A 7088-nucleotide genomic window follows, 5' to 3' on the forward strand; every position below is an offset into this window, starting at 1 on the left:
TTGGGCGTACTAGTGTGATCGCCTATTTTGACCACCTGATAACGATCTCTTAGGTAAGACTCAAAGATGTTGTATGCCTTTTCAGTAATTCCAATTGATGCTAATTTACGAAGAAGTAAATGATGGCTAACAGTGTCAAATGCTTTCTTTAAGTCTATAAACACGCCTAGGGCTATATGTTTTTGGTCTATATTGATTTTAATTCTGGTTGTAAGGTCTACTGCAGCTGCTAGGGTGTTAGATTTTTTCCTAAATCCATATTGTTGGTCAAATAAAAAATTAAAAGAATTGAGGTACTGTAATAACCTATTATGTAGTATCCTTTCAAATATTTTTGACATTACGGGGAGAACCGAGATTGGTCTATAATTACCTGCATCATCTTTAGATCCCGATTTGTAAATTGGGGTTATCTTTGCTATCTTAAGTACGTCTGGAAATATTCCCTCATTAAGACACTTATTAATGCACTTCGTTAGAGTAGAAGATATTATTATTTTACATGACTTAATGACCTTTGCGCTGATACCATCTATTCCTATGCTAGTATTTGTCTTAAGACAATAAATTATTTTTTCTACTTCAGTGACAGTGGTAGGTGTTATTTTAGCTAGTTTATGTGTACAGGTAGTGTTTTCGGTAATATGGTGGTGATGATATATAGCTGGTATTTGGTTTGCTAGTAAAATACCAATACTAGAAAAGAAATCATTGAATGTTTCACATATATCCTCCAAATTAGTAACAAATCCTGAATCAGTTTTCAATTTAGAAGGAGCACAAATTTCTTTAAGTTTATTATTTGTTAATCTGTTTATTAACTGCCACATTTTCAAAGGCTTACCCTCACATTCTTTGAATGATTTATTATAATAGTTACTCTTTGTTTCTTGAATCAACTCAAAAACGTCCTGCCTTTCTCTCTTAAACTTCGCTATTATGTCCGTATCATGCGGATTACCTTTATATTCCTTCCATAGTTCATTTCTTCTATTTATTTTGTTAATGATATCGTTTTTAATCCATTCGGACCTGGGGGGATTTAAAATTTTAGTTTTCTTCATCTTGTTTTCATTGAGAGCCAGTATTATTCTTTGGTGTAATTTAACGTAGTCTACATCACTATCTGTCCAATCTAGGGCTTCTAAAGTTTTATATAGTTTGTTATAATTTACAGCTTTGTATTGTATCTTTTTTGTTGGTTCAGGTTTATATTGCATTACCTCAAGGAAAATCTGCTTATGATCAGACATGATGGAATCAATTATGGTTAAGTGAAAATTATGTTCCTTTAAACTGGTTACAACATGATCCAATATTTTTTTTAGTTGTAGGTGTTTCTCGCGTACAATGCTTTGCATCTATTTTATTTAATATGCTATATCCATTTTCTAATAAAGTTTCTTTATATGCCAATGTATTATGATCTTTATTAAGTAAATTGAAATTAAAGTCACCAAAGAGGATAGTTCTTTTCCGTTTTTGTAGTTCTTCTGAAAAGGTTTCGAGGAAATTTGCGGTACTTGTTCTTTCTGGTTTGTAAATGACGCCAATATCTAACGAAAATTTCTTTAGGTGAACCCAAAGGTAATGATTATCATTCTCACATTTGGCGCTTATGAAATCATGTCTTAGGTTCTTATGAATGAAGATAGATACTCCTCCTCCTCTGCTATGTGTTCTGTAGTTATAGTGATGTTCATAATTAGGTATTTGTAATGATTTTGCTTCAGTTTCAGATTTAATCCAAGTTTCCACCAGTACAACCACATTAATATTTTTTATTGTTTCCATAATACACCGGAGTTCATCTATTTTGCCAGGTTTTACTAAGCTTCGGATATTCGCATATAAAAATTTTAATGACGACGTACATTTACTAAGGTTGTTATATTTATTTGTAATTTCATATGTTATTTTATCACGTGCTGCATTATGTGTATGTTGGGTTACTGTGTTTAGTTTTTTGTATGCTGTTTTATTATTCTAGGAGTGTTATTTATATATTTTATTGTCAGGTCTTTCTCACCATTTTGAGTACGTTGCTGTAGTTCTTCTACCAGTTTTTTCATATATTGTTGTTGGTGCACAGTTTGATCATGATATATCTTAAAAGGTTCTTTAATTATAGACTTATTACGTAGAATTTTTCTTGCTGCTTCTTGCGATATAAGATAGACTTTGATTGGTCGATTTCTATTCGGTTTATATTGCCCTGCTCGATGGATCTTGATTGGTTCTGGACAGTCGGGAAAATTCAATTTTATCAGTTTGTTGACCTCTTTCTTGTCAGCTGCGTTTCTTTCTTCTTTATTGCTTCCTGTAGGCTCTGGTATACCAACTATGACTATATTTTTACTCCTTATTTCTCTTTCATGGAGTTCAGAAACAACATCTTCATAGTTAAGGTTTATTGCTGATTTCTGATCCGATGGGTTAGTCTTAAGATTGTTGATATCAGTTTCTAAGTAAATAAGCTTCGTATTCGTTGCATTGTTCGCATGTTTAAGGTCAGCAATATCCGATTTTATTATTGTTTGTTCCGAAAGAAGTTCGTTGGTAGTTTTTTGCAATTTTTCTATTTCGTCCCTTATACTTGATACATCTTCCGAAATTTTATTCATGATTGTTGTTTGTTTCTGAACAAAACTATTAAGCGTAGCCATAAGTTCTTTGCGGAAATTTGTAAAATCAGTTTTTAAACCTTCATGATCTGAATCAGGTTCTTTTCTCTTCCGAAGTGTGACTTGAGATAACTCAGGTTTATCCATACGTGGTTTGGAGAGATCGGGTTGGGATCCACTTCGTATTGTTAATTCAGTAGATGATTGTAAAAAACTCATTTCGTGTGTTCAAAATAATTTTTGGCAGAAAAAAAAGGACCTGTATTTTGCCGCTATGTAAGCCCACCATTCTTTTAGTAAATAAAACATAGTTTTATTTACTAAAAGAATGATGTGCTTAAAAGTTATATATATCTTTTAATTTTGGAAATACAGCATCTATCCAGATTTTCTTTGCCGCATTCATAACAGATTCAATACTGTCATCAAATGGCACATTATAGATATCTACTTCTTTAGATTTTTCAAAATCTGGATGTGCTATACAGAAAAGTGCCATTTTTCTTTTACTGCAAAACATTTGAAGTTGCACTTGTGTCCAAAATTTTGGTGTTATTTTATTGTTTTTAACATAGGAAGGTACGGTAGCTTCTGTAGAAGGACATTTCACCTCTACTACATAATTTTCAGTAAGCCCATCAGGTGTTGCACCAAAAATAGGATACTCAGCGTTAAGTACAAGTCCAGATTCTTCAATTTTAATCTGAAATGAGGTAACAATGATATTACTACACAAGCCTTGAACATAACATTATAAATTCTTTTATTGAAAATATTTAAATAACCGAAATTTGAGAACTCTGTAAATCTAGTTTGGCTAGGCAGCATTCGGAAAATTACTGCAGTTGCAGTTTACAGAGCTGTGATGATAAATTACATTTGCTTTTGTGCTCACTACTTTAAGAACTTCTTTTTCTAGTTTTTTTCCTCTATCCATTGCAATGGATGTAAATTTGGAATGTTCTCCCATAATTCTGTTCAGAAGGGAACCCATTTTAGTTTAAGAATGAGCAGTTTAATGAAGAGTTGAGGCAGTGATCCTTCCATACCTACGCAAATAAAAACATTATAGTAAAAATTTCAATCATGTAATATTTGTATAGGAAAGTGAGTTTGACAGTCAAGACAATTTTTTACTATACTTCTGTACATGATATTATAGATTCATGATATTTTGTAATAAATACATAAATAAACTAAACTAGAAGTCTAACTACTTACCTCAACTCGAACCACAATGGTGAATCACTTTGATGTTTGGTGGTGGAAATATCATCTCAATACTATCAGTGGTCATTTGCTTTGATAATATTTCAAGAAATGACTGTGCAGAGCCCAATTTCCCAATCAAGCTTGAACACAGTTTGTGAATGCTAACAGTTTGTTGTTCTTCTCGAAAGTAACGGAGAATACTTGCTTGACAATCTGTTTTTTTGACAGCATCTACATATTCACTTAAAATATTCATCTAAAAATGTGCAGTTATTATTGTAACATATATCTGATTATTTCTTTAAACAATAAAGTTGTAAAACTACTTACTTGAGAGAAACTGTTGTATGTTCTATTTCTTTGGCTTTTATAAAGGATTTTCCAGAAGCACATGTAGATATTTTGACTTCTTCCAATAACATGTGACGGACGTAATCGGAGGCTCCTCAGATCTTCTGTGCAACCATAATAACAGTGCAGCGGCATGCTTGCACCCACCTGTCAATAATCCACACCACAGTTTAACTTTTTTTAAAAATTAACCTTGTGAATAGTCTAATTTAGTCTCATATTTTATTTTAAATGTTGTTAAGAATATTAACAACTATTTTAATTTATATTATTATTAACTCTTAATGTTTGTGTTGTTTTAGGTTAAGGATTAACAAGGAAATTACTACTACTATACTTGGCTAAGTGAGATTGATCAATCTCATTCGTATCTTCTCCATCCTACGTGACATTGGCGAACCAATCTGTGCCCTGTCGGCAATTAAAAGCCATTAAACTAAGAATTTAATTGAAAAATAAACCTATTTTTTTACCTTCAGAATCTATACAGTCTTCACATTTGCAGGACAGAACTGAGCCTTGTGTTTCATTTATAATCGCTGTAACACGATAACCTTCTTTCCGTACTTTATGTTCCGGAGTAACTCTACATTTTACCGTGCATAATTCTCCATCTCTTTTGATTTGGACGTAGCCGATTGCATTATCGCCGTAAGTTCTCTTGTAGAGCTGAAATAATTACTATATGTAGAAGCCGCTGAATTAAATACAAAATTGACTATGATTTACACATACCGTAGTAGTTTAGTTCCTTTAATTTCTACACTTGAAAACTCTGCACTTTCGATAAAATAAGTTACAACCATATCAACAGTAACTTTAGGTTGATTTCTGGAGTCTGCTTTGACAAATCCAACTTCCATTTTTATTCGAAAACCGCAATTAATTTTCATTTCAATGTTCGTTTTGATTATAACAGTTGTAATGTTATAGTTACTATAACCTCAAATAAATAGTCATAACATTAGTGACGTCACTGAACGCTAATTTGTGTTTTGAAATACGTTCCATTTCACATTACTTTAATTCCTAATTATTGTTAAAATACAACATTTTATCAAATATAAACCTTACAATGGTCCTTCTTTTATATATTTTAACGTTTTAATAGAAAAAAAAATCATAAATATTATATTTGCATGTTCCCTATTCTCCTCAAATTGCCACAAATCAGAGATAACAGTTTGGTGGTTGTAGCAAACCAAAAATACGGTGTTTATAAGTTGTTAGTGGAACATAAACAATGTTTATTTTTTTCTTCAACAGTTATTTGTTAAGTCTGGCATAGGAGATTGGGCTACTTGAATAGAAACGACCAGAATAATATGAAAGATGGAACAGATACGGAAATTTCATACACAACAACAACAACAACAATAGCCTGTAAATTCCCACTGCTGGGCTAAAGGCCTCCTCTCCCTTTGAGGAGAAGGTTTGGAACATATTCCACTACGCTGTTCCAATGCGGGTTGGTGGAATACACATGTGGCAGAATTTCTATGAAATTTGTCACATGCAGGTTTCCTCACGATGTTTTCCTTCACCGCTGAGCACGAGATGAATTATAAAGACAAATTAAGCACATGAATCAGCGGTGCTTGTCTGGGTTTGAACCCGCAATCATCGGTTAAGATGCACGCGTTCTAACCACTGGGCCATCTCGACTCATTATTTCATACACAGATAAGTTTATAATCAACAATAGCACGTGTGCAGGGGAAGTCATCAATCACGTCTGCCATTTAGTCATACTGATACAAGGAGCATTGAACCTCTGGTTGTAACACATGCCGATGTTTGCAGATCCACGGAGTCTACTTCGATTGATGGATCCAGGTATTTCCTACTTTTTGTTGATGACTTTACACGTACTAACTATTACTGCATTCTGCCGTGCAATTCTGCAAAAACCACATTAGGATTTGAAACAGTTTTCATTTCTTAACTCATATCGAAACGACCTTGAATGGAAAAATATTTGGTATTCCGTAACGATATGTCAAATTGTGTGAAGTGAAAACTGTCATATGAGACGATAGTGCAACGACTATTGTTGCGGGTTTTTAAAAAATATTTCCGATTGCAAATATCTAAAAATCTGAGGATTAAAAAAAATAATGTAGTCATATTTTGTACCGAATATTCCATAAATGATTAATTTTTAATATAAAAATAAAACCTAACGCAATTTCAGACGAAATTTATAATTATCTGGCCGAATATTAAGTTTCTTTGCGTGTATTTTTACCTTGTTCGTGTCATTTTTCTCATGTTGTAAATTTAAATTCAAATAACTACTTATACTTTGTTAAATCATTGTTACTACTGTTTGTATAATAAATACCCTAAAACATTATAAATAAATTCGGAAGATGGAGTAAGTACCTGTTACATTCATTCGTTATTTGGCTAGTAATATTTTATTTCCAGTTCAACAATTCAGTTACAAAAAATATCATTATTAACTCAAGAAGTCGAGTTAATAACATCATTTAATGTATTTCAGTCTTATTGAACGTGTTTCTCATCCGTCTGCAGCTCAAGTGGAGACTTTCGTATCCTTTTTGGAAGAGAGACCTAGCCTTGCAAAGGGATTTATAAGAAACCCTATACTAACGCAAAGGCCAGAGCTTTTAAAGAATGGGAAAAAATAACTACCATTTTAAATAGTTCCGGAGGAGGCGCAATAAAATGTAGCAAAAAATGGATAAAGGTACGAGTTTTTAATATTTTCAACTACTGCTACTACTTTCAGGTACTGACCAGTGCTGTTTCCTTCTGAACAAATAATACATGGACCAAGTGATTCTCACTGGCATGCGTATGCGCATGCGCATCTAACATATGTTTTTAAGGTTTTTTTTATACATTTAAAACAATAAACATATTCATTATTAATCA

The 7088-nt window shown here is 32.5% G+C and overlaps 1 long non-coding RNA gene across 2 annotated transcripts; it reads right to left on the reverse strand.

Moving 5' to 3' along the window:
* Positions 1-3112: 3112 nt before the first annotated feature.
* LOC124541343 lies at positions 3113-5618 on the reverse strand. Of its 2 annotated transcripts, none has more exons than XR_006967243.1 (5): positions 4661-5618; positions 4167-4334; positions 3846-4092; positions 3502-3673; positions 3113-3327 (listed from the first exon to the last, which is right to left on the reverse strand). It is a non-coding gene; the product is annotated as an uncharacterized LOC124541343 (long non-coding RNA). The 2 variants fall into 2 exon arrangements; XR_006967244.1 differs by having other exon boundaries at positions 3179-3327; positions 3520-3673.
* Positions 5619-7088: the final 1470 nt, after the last annotated feature.

Source organism: Vanessa cardui, chromosome 28 (genome assembly GCF_905220365.1).
Source record: "Vanessa cardui chromosome 28, ilVanCard2.1, whole genome shotgun sequence".
Taxonomy (NCBI): domain Eukaryota; kingdom Metazoa; phylum Arthropoda; class Insecta; order Lepidoptera; family Nymphalidae; genus Vanessa; species Vanessa cardui.